The sequence below is a fragment of the Balaenoptera physalus genome (genome assembly GCF_965194825.1).
Source record: "Balaenoptera physalus genome assembly, chromosome: 15".
Taxonomy (NCBI): Eukaryota; Metazoa; Chordata; class Mammalia; order Artiodactyla; family Balaenopteridae; genus Balaenoptera; species Balaenoptera physalus.
The window spans coordinates 53,953,220-53,969,159 of NC_138894.1; positions in this window are offsets into that span (position 1 = coordinate 53,953,220).

Here is a 15,940-nt window from a genome sequence, read left to right on the forward strand (position 1 = left end):
AACAGAGCGGATGATGTCCACCAGCAATGGTGAGAGTGGATCTTTTTTACTCAGTCCACTGGATTCGAATGCTAATCTCTTCTGGAAACACCCTCACAGACACACCCAGAAATAATATTTTACCAGCTATCCCTTAGCCCAGTCAGGTTGACACATAAAGTTAACCATCACAGCCACTACTACAACTGCATACAAACAGTTCACCAAACAAATCTGCCAAGATCTTTTTAGTCTCTGTGCCTTCATAGGTACTGTTAACTCTACCTATAATGTTTTTGGGTCTGGTTCTTTCTTTTTCTTCAGATCTCAGCTTAAATTCTCCTACCTGAAATTCTCTTTCCTCAATCATTTTACCTAAAATGTCGCCTCCCTGATCCCATTCCTCTCCAGTAAAACTTTCTGCCTGCTTCTTTTAAACCACTTATAATAGTTTTAATTCTTTTTTTTTAAATTTTTTAATATCTTTACTGGAATATAATTGCTGTACAATGTTGTGTTAATTTCTGCTGTACAACAAAGTGAATCAGCTATATGTATACATATATCCCCATATACCCTCACTCTTGAGCCTCCCTCCCACTCTCCCTATCCCACCCCTCTAGGTCACCAAGCATCTAACTGATCTCCCTATGCTATGCTGCTGCTTCCCACTAGACATCATTTTACATTTGGTAGTGTATATATGTCAATGTTACTCTCTCACTTCGTCCCAGCTTTCCCTTCCCCACCCTGATTCCTCAAGTCCGTTCTCTATATCTACGCCGTCATTCCTGCCCTGCCACTAGGTTCATCAGTACCGTTTTCTAGATTCCATATATGTGTATTACCCTCTGGTATTTGTTTTTATCTTTCTGACTTACTTCACTCTGTACGACAGACTCTAGGTCCATCCACCTCATTACAAATAACTCAATTTTGTTCCTTTTTACGGCTGAGTAATATTCCATTGTATATATGTGCCACATTGTCTCTATCCATTCATCTGTTGATGGACATTTAGGTTGCTTCCATATCCTGGCTATTGCAATTAGTGCTGCAGTGAACATGGTGGTACATGTATCTTTTTTAATTATGGTTTTCTCAGGGTATATGCCCAGTAGTGGGATTGCTGGGTCATATGGCAGTTCTATTTTTAGATTTTAAGGAACCTCCATACTGTTCTCCATAGCGGTTGTATCAATTTGCATTTCCACCAACAGTGCAGGAGGGTTCCCTTTTCTCCAGCATTTGTTTGTAGATTTTTTGATCATGGCTTTCTGATGGGTGTGAGGTAATACCTCATCATGGTTTTGATTTGCATTTCTCTAATGATTAGTGATGTTGAGCATCTTTTCATGTGTTTGTTGGCAATCCGTATGTCTACTTTGGAAAAATGTCTAGGTCTTCCACCCATTTTTGGATTGGGTTGTTTGTTTTTTTGATAATGAGCTGCATGAGCTTCTTGCACATTTTGGAGATTAATCCTTTGTCAGTTGCTTCATTTGCAAATACTTTCTTGAGAAAGAAAAATGGAGCTGCAGGAATCAGGCTCCCTGACTTCAGACTATACTACAAAGCTACAGTAATCAAGACAGTATGGTACTGGCACAAAAACAGAAATATAGATCAATGGAACAAGATAGAAAGCCCAGAGATAAACCCACACACATACTGTCACCTTATCTTTCATAAAGGAGGCAAGAATATACAATGGAGAAAAGACAGCCTTTTCAATAAGTGGTGCTGGGAAAACTGGGCACCTACATGTAAAAGAATGAAATTAGAACATTCCCTAACACCATACACAAAAATAAACTCAAAATGGATCAAACAGCTAAATGTAAGGCCAGACACTATTAAACTCTTAGAGGAAAACATAGGCAGAACACTCTATGACATAAATCACAGCAAGATCATTTTTGAACCACCTTCTAGAGTAATGGAAATAAAACCCAAAATAAACATATGGGACCTAATGAAATTTAAAAGCTTTTGCACAGCAACGGAAACCATAAACCAGATGAAAAGATAACCCTCAGAATGGGAGAAAATATTTGCAAACGAAACAACTGACAAAGGATTAATCTCCAAAATTAACAAGCAGCTCATGCAGCTCAATATCAAAAAAACAAACAACCTAATCCAAAAATGGGCAGAAGACCTAAATAGACATTTCTCCAAAGAAGATATACAGATTGCCAACAAACACATGAAAGGATGCTCAACGTCACTAATCATTAGAGAAACGCAAATCAAAACTAAAATGAGGTATCTCCTCACATCAGCCAGAATGGCCATCATCAAAAAGTCTACAAACAATAAATGGTGGAGAGGGTGTGGAGAAAAGGGAACCCTCTTGCACTGTTGGTGGGAATGTAAACTGATACAGCCACTATGGAGAACAGTATGGAGGTTCCTCAAAAAACTAAAAACAGAACTACCATACAACCCACTAATCCCACTACTGGGCATATACCCTGAGAAAACCGTAATTCAAAAAGAGTCATGTACCACAACGTTCATTGCAGCTCTATTTATAATAGCCAGGACATGGAAGGAACCTAAGTGTCCATCGACAGATGAATGGATAAAGAAGATGTGGCACATATATAAAATGTAATATTACTCAGCCATAAAATGAAACAAATTTGAGTTATTTGTAGTGAGGTGGATGGGCCTAGAGACTGTCATACAGAGTGAAGTAAGTCAGAAAGAGAAAAACAAATACTGTATGCTAACACATATACATGGGATCTAAAAAAAAAAAAAAAAATTGTTCTGAAGAACCTAGGGGCAGGACAGGAATAAAGAAGCAAATGTAGAGAATGGACTTGAGGACACGGGGAGGGGGAAGGGTAAGCTGGGATGAAGTGAGAGAGTGTTATGGATATATATACATTACCAAATGTAGAATAGATATCTAGGGGGCTTCCCTGGTGGCACAGTGGTTAAGAATCTGCCTGCCAGTGAAGGGGACACGGGTTCAAGCCCTGGTCTGGGAAGATCCCACATGCCGCGAAGCAACTAAGCCCGTGTGCCACAACTGCTGAGCCTGCGCTCTAGAGCTTGTGAGCCACAACTACTGAGTCTGCGTGCCACAACTACTGAGGCCCGTGCACCTAGAGCCCATGCTCCGCAACAAGAGAAGCCACCTCAATGAGAAGCCAGCGCACCACAACGAAGAGTAGCCCCCGCTCGCCGCAACTAGACAAAAGCCCACGTGCAGCAACAAAGATCCAATGCAGCCAAAAATAAATAAATAAAATAAATAAATTTATTTTAAAAAATAGATAGCTAGTGGGAAGCAGCCGCATAGCACAGGGAGATCAGCTCAGTGCTTTGTGACCACCTAGATGGGTGGGATAGGGAGGGTAGGAGGGCGACGCAAGAGAGAGGAGATATGGGGATATATGTATATGTATAGCTGATTCACTTTGTTATAAAGCAGAAACTAACACACCACTGTGAAGCAATTATACTCCAATAAAGTTGTTAAAGAAAATAAAAGAAACCCCTAAAAGACACAAAGCAGATGGGGTGAGCATGAAGAAGGAGACCATATCCTAAAATATAGGAAGAAATGACACCAATGGTGTGTTCCATGCCCAAAAGTGGTGAATGCTAGAAATAGACAAGAACCCAAGGTCGTATAACAACATAATTTGATCGAAAAAAAAAACCAAACACATACACATAGAAATTCCAGCAAAGAATTTCAGGCAACCTCTTTCAATCTTCCTTCCTCCTTTTGGGTAAAGGAAGAATCATGGGACTCACTGTTCTTAAGTGGGAAACACGGAAGGTGTGAGCTTGGCAGTATCTGGAGCAGCCATATCAAAAAAAAAAAAAAAGAAGAAGAAAAAGAAAAAAAGAAATAGCTGTCCAAGTAGCTCACTCATCTCTAATTCTCATTCTCTTTCAAAAACAGTTCACAGTACAGCAATAGAAAAACTTCCTGCCTCTTCCCTCAGATAAATTGCGTATCTACAACAGATAATTTAATAGGAAATACCCATTAAAGATGAGCACAAGTTCAAAAATAAGCACACGTGAAGGCCAACATCATAACAGAGAACACAAACTCAAACTCAAATCACATTTAATTTATAATAAAATAGGTATAATTAATATATTCAGAGGATAGAAAGAACATCACATGCAGGTAACAAACATAGGCCATTATTTTAAGACTGAGAGATTTTGAATAGAGAAGTGGAAATTTTAAACTAAAGACATCAGTAAATGTGCTGGATAGCATACTGGGCAAAACAAAAGAACAAATTCATGAACTATAAGAGAAGATCAAAAAACTCCCTTAGCATAAAGTACAAAGGGAAAAAGAGATGGGAGATCTAGAAGAAACATTAAAAGAAATTGAGAATAAACCTGGATTTTCTGCCATGTGTTAAGCAGGAGTTTTGGAAGGAGAAAACAGAATGGAAAAGAGCTAATATTTGAATAAATAATAGCATAAAATTTCCCAGAACTGAGGGAAGTCAGGAGTCCTCTGAAATTAAAGCATTATAAGTACTAAGTGAATAAAAACAGCACATCTAGAAACAATGTAATGATATTTCAGAACATCCAGATAAAAGAAATAATAATTTTAAAACTTTTACTAATTATTAATAAACAGATTACCTAGAAGGAAGAGAGTCAGATCAATGTCTGACTTCTCAGCAGCAACGTAAGATTCAAGAAGCCAATAAAGCGGTATTGTCCAAGGACGCAGAGAGGCATAGAAAATATTTGAAGAAACAATGGCTAAAGTCTTCCAAATTTATGAAAATTATAAGCCACAAATCCAAGAATTTCACTGAACCTTAACATTGACAGCTTATTTCCTAATGGAAACAATGCAAGTGAGACTACAGTGGAGAAACATCTTTAAAGCACTGAAAGGAAAAACCTCAACCTCAAACTGGATGCGCAACAAAACTTTTTTTTTTTCAAAATCAAGGTGAAATAAGATTTTTTTTCAGAAATGCAGAAGCTGAAAGAATTCATCACCAGCAGATCGAAGAAATATTATAAAGAGCCATTAAGGTGGAAGGAAAATGAATTCAGATGAAATTATGGATCTACTCAAGGAATAAAGAGTACTGAAAATGTACTGCAGAGGTAAATATACAGGATGTTTTCTTTTTATTTAAATGTCTTTAAAGGACAATATACTATTTAAACAAAACAATAACAGTAGAGCATGGGCTTGATAGCATATGCAGAAATTAAATGTATAAAAATAACACGAAGGCTCGGCAGAGAGAAAGACACTGTTGTAAGGCTCTTATACTACATGTGAATTGTTATGAAGTCACTTGAAGTAGATTGCCTTATGTTAAATATATACAGTAAAAACCCAAAGACAATAGTAAAAATAAATAAATAAAAGCTAATAAGCCATCAGAAGAGATAAAAAGGAATAACAAAAAGTATCTAAATACTTAATTTAAAGGAGGCAGAAAAGGAGGGAAAAGGGAGCAAAGAACAGATAGGACAAATGGAATACTAATTCGAAGATGGCAGATTTAATCTTGACCATATAAATAATCACATTAAATATAAGAGATTTAAAACCATAAGTAAAATGCAGAGGTTGTTAGATTTCATATTTTATGAAAGATAGAACTTAATATACCTGCCTCAAATGTTTGTGTGTCTAGTAACAAAGCTTCAAGATTTATAAAGCAAAATCTGACAACTGTAAGGAAAGTGGAAAAATAGACAATTATAGTTTGAGATTTAAAAAAAAATATTAAGATAAAATCTTTGTGACTTCAGGTTAGGAAAAAAATCTTAGGTATAACATAATCCACAAAAGAAAAAATGATAAATTGGGACTTTATAAAAAGTAAAATTCTCTTTGAAAGAAACTATTTAAAAAATGAAAAGATATTCCATACAAAGGGAGAAAAGTATCTTTACATAGCATATATCTGATAAAGGACTCATAAGAATATCTAAAGAATTCTCAAAATTCAATAACAAGAAAACAAACCAGTTTTTTTTTTTTGAATGGACAAAAGATCTGAACAGACATTCCAAAGAATGTGCATGAAAGGCAAAAATTCATATGAAAATATTAATATTATTATTACAGAATAATACTAAATATTAATTATCATAGAAATAAAAATTAAAACCACAATATTACTACATACCTATTCAAATAACTAAAATTAAATAGACTATAGCATGTTTGGTGAGAATGTGAAGCATCTGTCACTCCCATACAGTGTTTATGAGAATGTAGAATAGTACAGCCACTTTGGAAAACAGCTTGCCCGTTTCTCAGTAAGTTAAACATACACGTAGCAAATGATCCAGTTGTACAACTTATAGGTATTTAACCAAGATAATCAAAGCATGCAGCTACAAAGACTTGTACATGTATGTTTTTGTAGCTTTGTTTTTAATTGCCCCAAACTGGAAACAATGCAATGTTCAGCAAGAGGTTAAATGGACAAATTTGGCATACTCATACAATGGAATCGATTTAAGAATATAAAGTAATAAACTACTGAAACATGCAAAAACATGGAGTGAAAGAAACCAGACAAAAAAAGAAAATATACTGTTATTTGATACATGGAATATTTAAAGACTCATTGACCCAGTCCAAATTCCAGAAGTCAAAACTAGTGCTTCAGAGAAGGGCTAAGCTCTTTAGTGGTAAAATCTGAGTACACATGTCCCCTTATTCTTAACTGAGTGTTTAGATTAATTCACCAGATGCTCTGTATTGCTCAACATTTTATATCAGAGAAAGGGAAAATATCCTACTGTGCCATAACTTTATTCAGAGTCCAATATCTGAAAAAAAAAAAACCACCAAAAACTACATCTTCATGGATATTTGTATCAGTTTAGAAATCATGACACTTCCAGCCAACATGTCACAAGACTTTCAGTACAAAAAAATAATTGTGTTGAATCTACCATAATTATGCCATTTCTAATTAAGTATTATATGGAATTATATATATACATATATGTAAACCCATTGAAATTATATTCTAATACCAAAAGATCAGGAAGTTACACAAATTATTATAATACAACAAAGGTAATCATAAGTAATCGACAGAAGTGGAAAACATTATCAGAGTTCAAAAGAGGAGCAGGGAACTTTGGGTTAGAGAGAATAGGAATGATTGAATGAAGGAGATATTTTAGATTGTCCTAAAAACTATACCTTTTATTTATTTAAAAATATTACATACTAGTATGAGAAAATCTGGAAAAGCAATAGAAGAACCATTCCATAATCTCATTCCATAGTAATTTCTCTCTAGTTTCTTGATACAACATCATTTTTACATTATTACAGTACTAATTGGCATGCATATACTGATAATCATAAATGATAATTATGTAATCTCTGAAAGTAAAGTTAATGTGTAGTGTGCTTTCTGTAAAACATTCTGAAAATAACGAAGAAGAGAAATCACCCGGAATCCCACACACAAAAACACTCACGGTATTTTGGTATACATTGTCATCCTTTTCACATTCTAGATCTTTTTAATGCATTTGATCTTGTACTGTATACATTAATTTATATAACTAACAAAGAAGCATTTACTAGTAAAAGAGAAAAGAATATTTTGAAAGTTTTGCTAATATCTGCCAATGAGAAATCTGCAAATCACTTGGATTATTCTAATATTATAATTTATATTACTTCCTGAACACCCACTTTGTGTTAGGTACTGTTCTAAGTGCTTTACATGCATTAACTCATATAAATCATATAATAAATGTCTTTACAGACCAAGAAACTGGATATAAAAATGCACAAAACTAATATCAATTATGGTAAGAAAAATGTCCATTAAATGCATTATGTAGTTCAATTTTATGGAAGGAGACAATGAGTTTGTCCATTTTGTGATACAACGGATGCAATTTTTCCATTTTATGTTTCTATTGTGCAAATGGTTTAGTTTTTCGTGGTGTGATAGAGAACAGCCCTGGTTATTTTTTAAATGATCATCAAATATAGGAATAAATTCCACTTGAACTGTGTCAGTAAACAGTGAAGAATGGTAGTTTATTATTATTACTTCCAATGGACTTTCAAAATGTGTATCCTACTTTCTTTTCTATTTACATTATCACTTTTTATTTCATTCTATTGTCAACATCTTCTTCTCAATGTCTTCTTTCCTTATGGTCATTTATACTGTTTTTTAGCCTCATGCCTCTGCTTTCTGGTCAGGGTTCCATACAAGTTTCTAAACAAATCTTCTAGTTCCTGTAATAGATTCTTTTCAAAGTTTAGTTTTTTGAATTCAAAAGTCTTTATAATTCTTCAGGCTGGTGCTTTTCCTTTGTTGTGTAATATTTTTATGGGCCTTACTGGTTCAATTCTCTTTGCTTGTCTTTGATAGGGATAGGTCTATTCAGACATTATAATTGGATTCCTGTGTTACTACATGGATATGAGAATAATAAACTCTTACATCATCTTTATTCCACTTACAGAGGATAATATGGGAATTCTGGACCTAAGGCTACATTGTGACCAAAGGCAGGGGAAAAAAGCAGTATTTCAAAGCGTCGACTATTTATCTGTATAACCAGAGGATACCTAGCCAAATGCAGAAAACGCTGTTGTTTAAAATAAGCTTGTTAAAGTCCCCCATTTCAGCATCCAGAGACCCCTGGAGATAGTATAAAGGCAGAGGATGACCAAAAAGGATAACAACATTAAACTTTATCACTTTTGTGAGTAGGAGTGTAGGCACATTTTGCTAAATTCCTTTCCTTAATATTGGTCCAGATAGTGTCATTTTAAAGATTTGTCCTTTGCAAAGTTTGTGTGTATATCTGTATGTGTGCTCATGTGTGTGTTGTTGTACGTGTGTTTGTTTTTTTGTGTGAAAGCCTGCACACGTGCAGTCACAGTAAGGTCTGAGTTTCAGACATTCGTTATCTGATGAGCATCCATTACATGCTAAACAGCGTATGGCACCTCACACTACTTGTGAATCTCACAGGACTTTGGACGACAAAACCTCCTTGAAACATTCCACAGATGCTCCTCCTCCACTTACTATGAGCTTTTATTAGTCCAAACACTCATTTTGGAAAACGACCTGCCAGGTGTTAATTGTGTCTTAGGCTTTGCATTTGTGGTAATAGATAGAGCTAAGCCCTATGGACAAGTATTAGAAGGTAGTGAAGATTAGCCCTGAGGAAGTTTAAAGAAGGAAGTGCTCTGGGACCTGAGCACAGATACTAAAAACTGGGTGTGTCTATGTAGGGCTGTGCTGTCATACTGTATTTAACATATTTTGTGCTTTCCATTGTCAAAGGACTTTAGAATTTTACCCTCCACCTTGTATTGTAATTCATTTCATTTACTTTCAGTCCTGCAATAGAATTTAATATACCTACTCCCTTACATGCAGAAATTATTAAAATTTAAGAAGCAGAATAGGAAAGGTAAGTATGGTTAGCCTGACTTCTACCCATCTGCTGAGGTTCATGTACAGACACCAGCACTATACCAAGTCCAAGTGTTCTAGGTGCTGACCTGCAATAAAATAAGGAGTACTCTACAGCAGACTTTTGAGCAGTGAGGCACAGGTAATTATGGAGAGCCACTGTCTAAGCAACAAGGCTGCTCTTTGATGAATATACTAAAGTCAGGTAACCATTTGCCATAAGGTAAATGAGTTGGAAGAGCTGGCGCTTGTGGTTTGGCAAGAGCCTATTGCGCATGTCTAGATGCCCTGTCCTGTGAGATGCTAATGCTAATCCATTGTCTATAGTAAGATGGCAAGTTTGTGGGTACTGAATGTGCCTGAATAATTTGCTAATACCAAAGTGTGGCTTTGCTGGACCAATATGGGATCATCTACTATTCCTAATGAATGTCTATCTCAATATGCCAAGTTCATTAAAACTAAAATCCCCAGAATGTCCTCCTTCCAAGGTTCTTCCTATCTTAGCTATGAAATATCTTGAGAGAATGACACACACTAGCAGGCAAGGGCTCAGATTAATTCTTACCTCCAGCTATCTGCCCATTTCTTTTCTGGACATTTGATATTCAGATGGTCTGAAGGATAGAGAAAGGCTATTCTGGATGTGCTAAAAAGTACCTTCAGAGAACAGGGGACTAATGACTGAATTTCCTGTTTGTAACAGACCTCATTTTGCTGGAAAGCAGGTGGCTCAGTAAAAATATAGCAGAGCCTACCAATGGATTGCTTCTATCCCTCCTATTGGTTTTGAATTTAGTGAAAACCACTCCCTAATTCAGAGATGGTTGGATATCCCTAATTTGGAATTGATTATGTTTCCATCTTTTATTAATTAGAAAGCTGTGAGAATATCACAGTTAAGAAGTGATAAAAGTCAGAATTAGAACTACGGGAACGTAAGAAGCAGGGAACGGAGATAGGGATATAATTTAACAAGTTGAAGGGCAGAATCTATGAAAATTAATACATAGCAGATAATAACCATGAAGAAGAAAACAATGAAAAAATGCCACTGAGATTTCAAGTCTGAGGCACTAAGAGAATTCTTGTTGCCATTAATGGGATAAAGTCAAGAAGAGAATTTATTTCAGAAGTGAAGGGGGATAATACAACTATAAAAAATGATTTTGCATAAGTTAAGTCTGAATGATCTGTAAATTTTTCTGAAGCAGGGTTGAGGTAGATGTTTTACTAACCCCATTGGGCTATAGTGACTTTAAAACTATGGATATGAGGAATAATTCATAACAGTATATCAGAAGTTCACTCTCTCATCCTTATTTCCAAAGTATTTTTTCTGCATGATGATGTAAACATAACTGAAACAGTCAATCAAAAGGTAAAACTGCACAAATCTTCACCTGCCTTCTTTCCTCCCCATATTGCTTTAGATAGGTATTTGACAAAGCCCCCTGCAGTAGAGGCTATGCCACCCAATGTAGAAAAATCCCACCCCCTTTCTGTATTTCCCTATTGCTACCACGTGACAGATTGCATGTATGTTCTAAATGACATTTTGTTATGATTTTCATCAAGTAAAGAAACTATTTGCTAGAATCGTCTTTCAAAATATTGCAAACCCAGTTTCAGAGAAAAGTGTCCACATGATTTTCTAAGGTATAGTCCTGGATTGGTAGGCATACTCCTTGCTGCTCTACAAATTACCTAATATTTTAATATTATGAATCATCAACAGAAAAATATCCATACAGAGATAGAAAGTGGATGTTCAATGTTTATTATTGAAGACCTTTGAGCATCAAATACAAACAGACTGATACTTAAAGGAGGCATTCCAGGATTCAGCAAGAGTGACACCATGTCTAATTCTGCAGTCTTCCAAGGAGGAAGTAATTTATAGAGTTAGGATGTTATTTCTTTGATATGGTAGCACAATATGGTCAATTATCTTTAAATTATTTACATCCTCTTTCAAAAATAAATAGGCAAAACAGAAAAAAACTACAAAAGAAAAAAACAGAGAAGACTGATTGGAGATATAATTAAGCCAATAGGAATGTTCATTTAATGGAAGCATCAATGATAATGCAATATTTAAAGAATTCTTTAAGGTTATAAAAATCATCCATTTAAAATAGTGGTTTGGGACTTCCCTGGTGGTGCAGTGGTTAAGAATCCGTCTGCCAATGCAGGGGACAAGGGTTCGAGCCCTGGTCCGGGAAGATCCCACGTGCTGCAGAGCAACAAAGCCCGCGCGCCACAACTACTGAGCCTGCGCTCCAGAGCCCGCGAGCCACAACTACTGAGACCGTGCACCTAGAGCCCGTGCTCCGCAACAAGAGAAGCCCTTGCACCAACATGAAGAGCAGCCCCCGCTCTCTGCAACTAGAGAAAGCCCACGCGCAGCAACGAAGACCCAAGGCAGCCAATAAATAAATAAATAAAGAGAGTAACTATAAAAAAATAAAATAAAATAAATAGAAAATAAAAATAAAATAGTGGTTCAACAGACTTCAAATCATAATACCTATGTTTAAACTCTTGCTTTATGTTTTTTTAATAGATTTTTAGCTCCTCTGAACATTAGTTTTCTTATGTATAAAAAGAGGATTATAGAAACCTGTTTCATATATACCCCAAATTCATTGATTCTTCCCTTTCTCCCTCCACTCTTATCTAGTCTACACCACCATTATATTTTGTATGGATTCCCACAAAAGCATCTTAACTAATTTCTCTGCTTCTATATTTGCCACACCCGCTCCCTTTCCCAGTTTCCACTTTCCACTTAGAAGTTAACGCGAACTTTCCCAAAATATACAAATTAGATCAATTCCCTTCCCTGTGTAAACCATTCAATATTTTCCATTGCATTTAAGAATAAAATCCAAACTCCCTACTCTGACTTAGCTCTTTGACTTTATCAATTACTATGGTTCAACCACAGGTCTTTTCAGTTCTTGGAATTTAATTCCTATCTTAAGGCCTCTGCACTTTATGGTCTCTCTGTTTGGAGTACTCCTGGAGTGTTTACATGTCTGGATTTTCTTAGCTAAAATATCACCTCCTCCATAGGCATTTCCAGACTACCTAGTCTACAATCAACTTTAGCCCCCCTCAACCCCAGGAGTTACCTAATATGCTACATTGTATTTTTTCCTCCATAGAATTTACTGTAACCTGAAATGATCTTATTCACTTATTTATTTGCCTATGTATTGACTGCCTTAAGCCATCAGAATCTAATTCCTTATGAGCAGTGATCTTATATAACTAGCACTGTAGAGTCTCAGAATCTAGAACAGTAGCATAAACATAACGCATGCTGAACAAATATTCATTCAATGAATACTCAAAGTGCCACTGTAAAGATAATGTTTGTAAAATTTACCTAGAGTGAACAAAATAAAGATGTGAAACTCACTGTTATGTCTGTTGTAAGGATGTTGTTGAGAACACTATTTGAATTTGTTTTGAGAACTCTGCTCTAAATTCTGAGAACAGTTTTACTCTATACCGGTAATTGTTTTGTTTAAATCACATGGCATTGAGTGTAGTCTGACTGGCAATATTTTCCTAGAATGTTTAGAAGCATTTTATGGCTCTACATTTTCCACTCTCATTTTCATTTCAATCCTGTCTCCACTTTGCACCAATTCATATTTTTCTTCTGTAGTCTTACTTTGAATCTACACTATCTTGTTATATTTTATGAAAAATTTTAGCCATCCTAAATCATTCCTGGAATAGAGAGGAAGAATAATGGGAAAAAAAAAAGGAATTCAAAGTCGTAATAGTTAATATTCAGTTAACATAAGTTGAATCTGAATTTGAATGTAAAACTACAATAAGAATTCATAAAATCAAATTAGAATATCTATCACAGCACCTGACATAAAGCAGGCACTCAAAATAGTGTTTATTTCAAATGGGACCTAATTAAACTTTAAAGCTTTTGCACAGCAAAGGAAACCTTAAACAAAATGAGAAGACAACCTAAGGAATGGGAGAACATATTTGCAAACGATGCAACCGACAAGGGATTAATTTCCAAACTATACACACAGCTCATACAGTTCAATATCAAAAAAACAAAAAAACCCAATCAAAAACTGGGCAGAAGACCTAAATACACATTTCTTCAAAGAAGACATAGAGATGGCCAACAGGCACATAAAAAGATGCTCAACATTGCTAATTATTAGAGAAATATAAATCAAAACTACAATGAGGTACTGTAACCGAAAGTGGGGTCCGGCTGCTTGCTGCTTCAAAGCCAATAAAAAGGCAAGGTTGGTGGAAAGGAAAGTTTGCTTTATTTTGGATGCCAGCAACTGGTTGTGGTGGGGGAGGAAGGGCCTGGATGGAGGGTGGACTCCTGTCCAAAGGCTGACTCCCCCTGCCCTACAACCAATGGGCAAGAGCTTTTATAGAAGGAGGGAGGGGGCTACATGCAGAAATGGCACAGTCAACTCTGACAGTCATCTTGCAATTGGTCATGTGGTGGCCTGACCAGTGTCATCTTGATTGTTTTAGGTACAATTAGTCTTTAGTTTCAGGGTGGGTTGGTTCCATTTCCTTGAGGCCAATTCTTGGAATTGTGGCAGTTTATGGCATGGCTACAGTCTGGTCCTCATGTAGTTAACTTCTTCCACCTGGTGGGGGTTTCAGTATCTACAAGACAGCTCCTAGGATATGGCTCAGAATATTATCTGTAGCCCTTGAGAAGGAACTAAAGGTCCTTGACTTTGCTTAATGACTATATTATTATTCAGTCTTGTTGAACTGTTTTCCTTCGTTTCTGTATCTTCTCACTTCTGATTAAACTTATTCTTTGGCTAAAGTTTTTCCACAGAAAATAGGCAGGCTGAGGATGTAGCGGGGAAGGACCATAGGGCCCTGCTCCGTTTCAGTATCACCTCACACTGTTCAGAATGGCCATTATCAAAAAGTCTAGAAATACAAATGCTAGAGGGTGTGGAGAAAAGGGAACACTCCTACACTGTTAGCCGGAATATAAATTGGTGCAGCCACTATGGAAACCAGTTTGGAGGTTCCTTAAAAAACTAAAAATAGAGTTACCGTATGATCCAGCAATCCCACCCCTGAGCACATATCCAGAAAAGATGAAAACTCTAATTTGAAAAGATACATGCACCCTAATGTTCATAGAAGAACTATGTACAGTAGCCAAGACATCAATGCAACCTAAGTGTCCATCGACATGTGAATGTATAAAGATGTGCTATGTATATAGAATGGAGTATTACTCAGCCATAACAAAAGAATGAAATAATGTCATTTGCAGCAACATGGATGGACCTAGAGATCATCATACTAAGTGAAGTAAATCAGAAAGAAAAAGTCAAATATCAAATGATATCACTTGTATGTGGAATCTAAAAAAATGATACAAATAAACATTTTTACAAAACAGAAATATACTCACAGACATAGAAAACAAACTTATAGTTACCAAAGGGGAAAGTTGGGGGGGGATAAATTAGAATTTGGGGCTTAACAGATACACTCTACTATAATATAAAATATATAAACACAAGGACCTACTATATAGTACAGAGAACTATATTCAATATCTTGTAATAACCTATAATGGATAAGAATCTGAAAAAGTACATATATATATATATATATATATATAAAACTGAATCACTTCGCTGTATACCTGAAACTAAAAACATTGTAAATCGACTTTACTTCAATAAAAAAAGAAAATTTTAAAATAAAAAATAGTGTCTAATTTGTTCACACCCTATAGGATTTATAATTTAAATAGCCATTTATTCATTCTAAACCTATATAATGTCATGATAACTGCAAAATAACTTGTTACATGTGAAGAGGAGATAAAACAAATTAGCCCTCCTACTCTTCCTGTTTGAGCATAATATCCAGTAGAAAGATGAGACATAAAAGCAAATACTTTAATACAGGATACAGATTACTCTTGGCAGCCCCAACTTCAGTATGCTTGTCATTTTCAGAGCTTCTCTCTAAGAGATGTGTCTCAATCAGTAGCTGTATTGGAATTAGAGGACACACATGGCCAAAGCTGATTGGTTTGGATTGGCTTTTGATCCAGAGGCAGTCTATCTAAACCATAGGTTGGCCAGTTCTGTATAAAGTGGTCTTGCAGAAAAGCTCTGGCAAAAGGAGGAATGGTGACTAATTTGGTTAGTCAGATCCTATGTCTGGGTTGTTTTGAATTTGAGACAGGTAACATAAAAGAGTGGTGGCTGTAGTCAAAGGACACAGAGAGAACTTGAGTTGCAGAGATTAGTCAAGACCTTTCAGTGAGAGCACAGACTAAGAATCAGAAAGATTCTGGGATTGAGAAGACAACCAGATACTTGTACTACGAGAATAACTTTCTTTTAACAGTTTCTGACCATGTCATATTCCTGAGACTGTGGAGAAATTTTTAGGTTTATATAAGGGATTGCTGCATAGAAAGGATTTCTGTCTTTCTCCCAAATAAATTCACA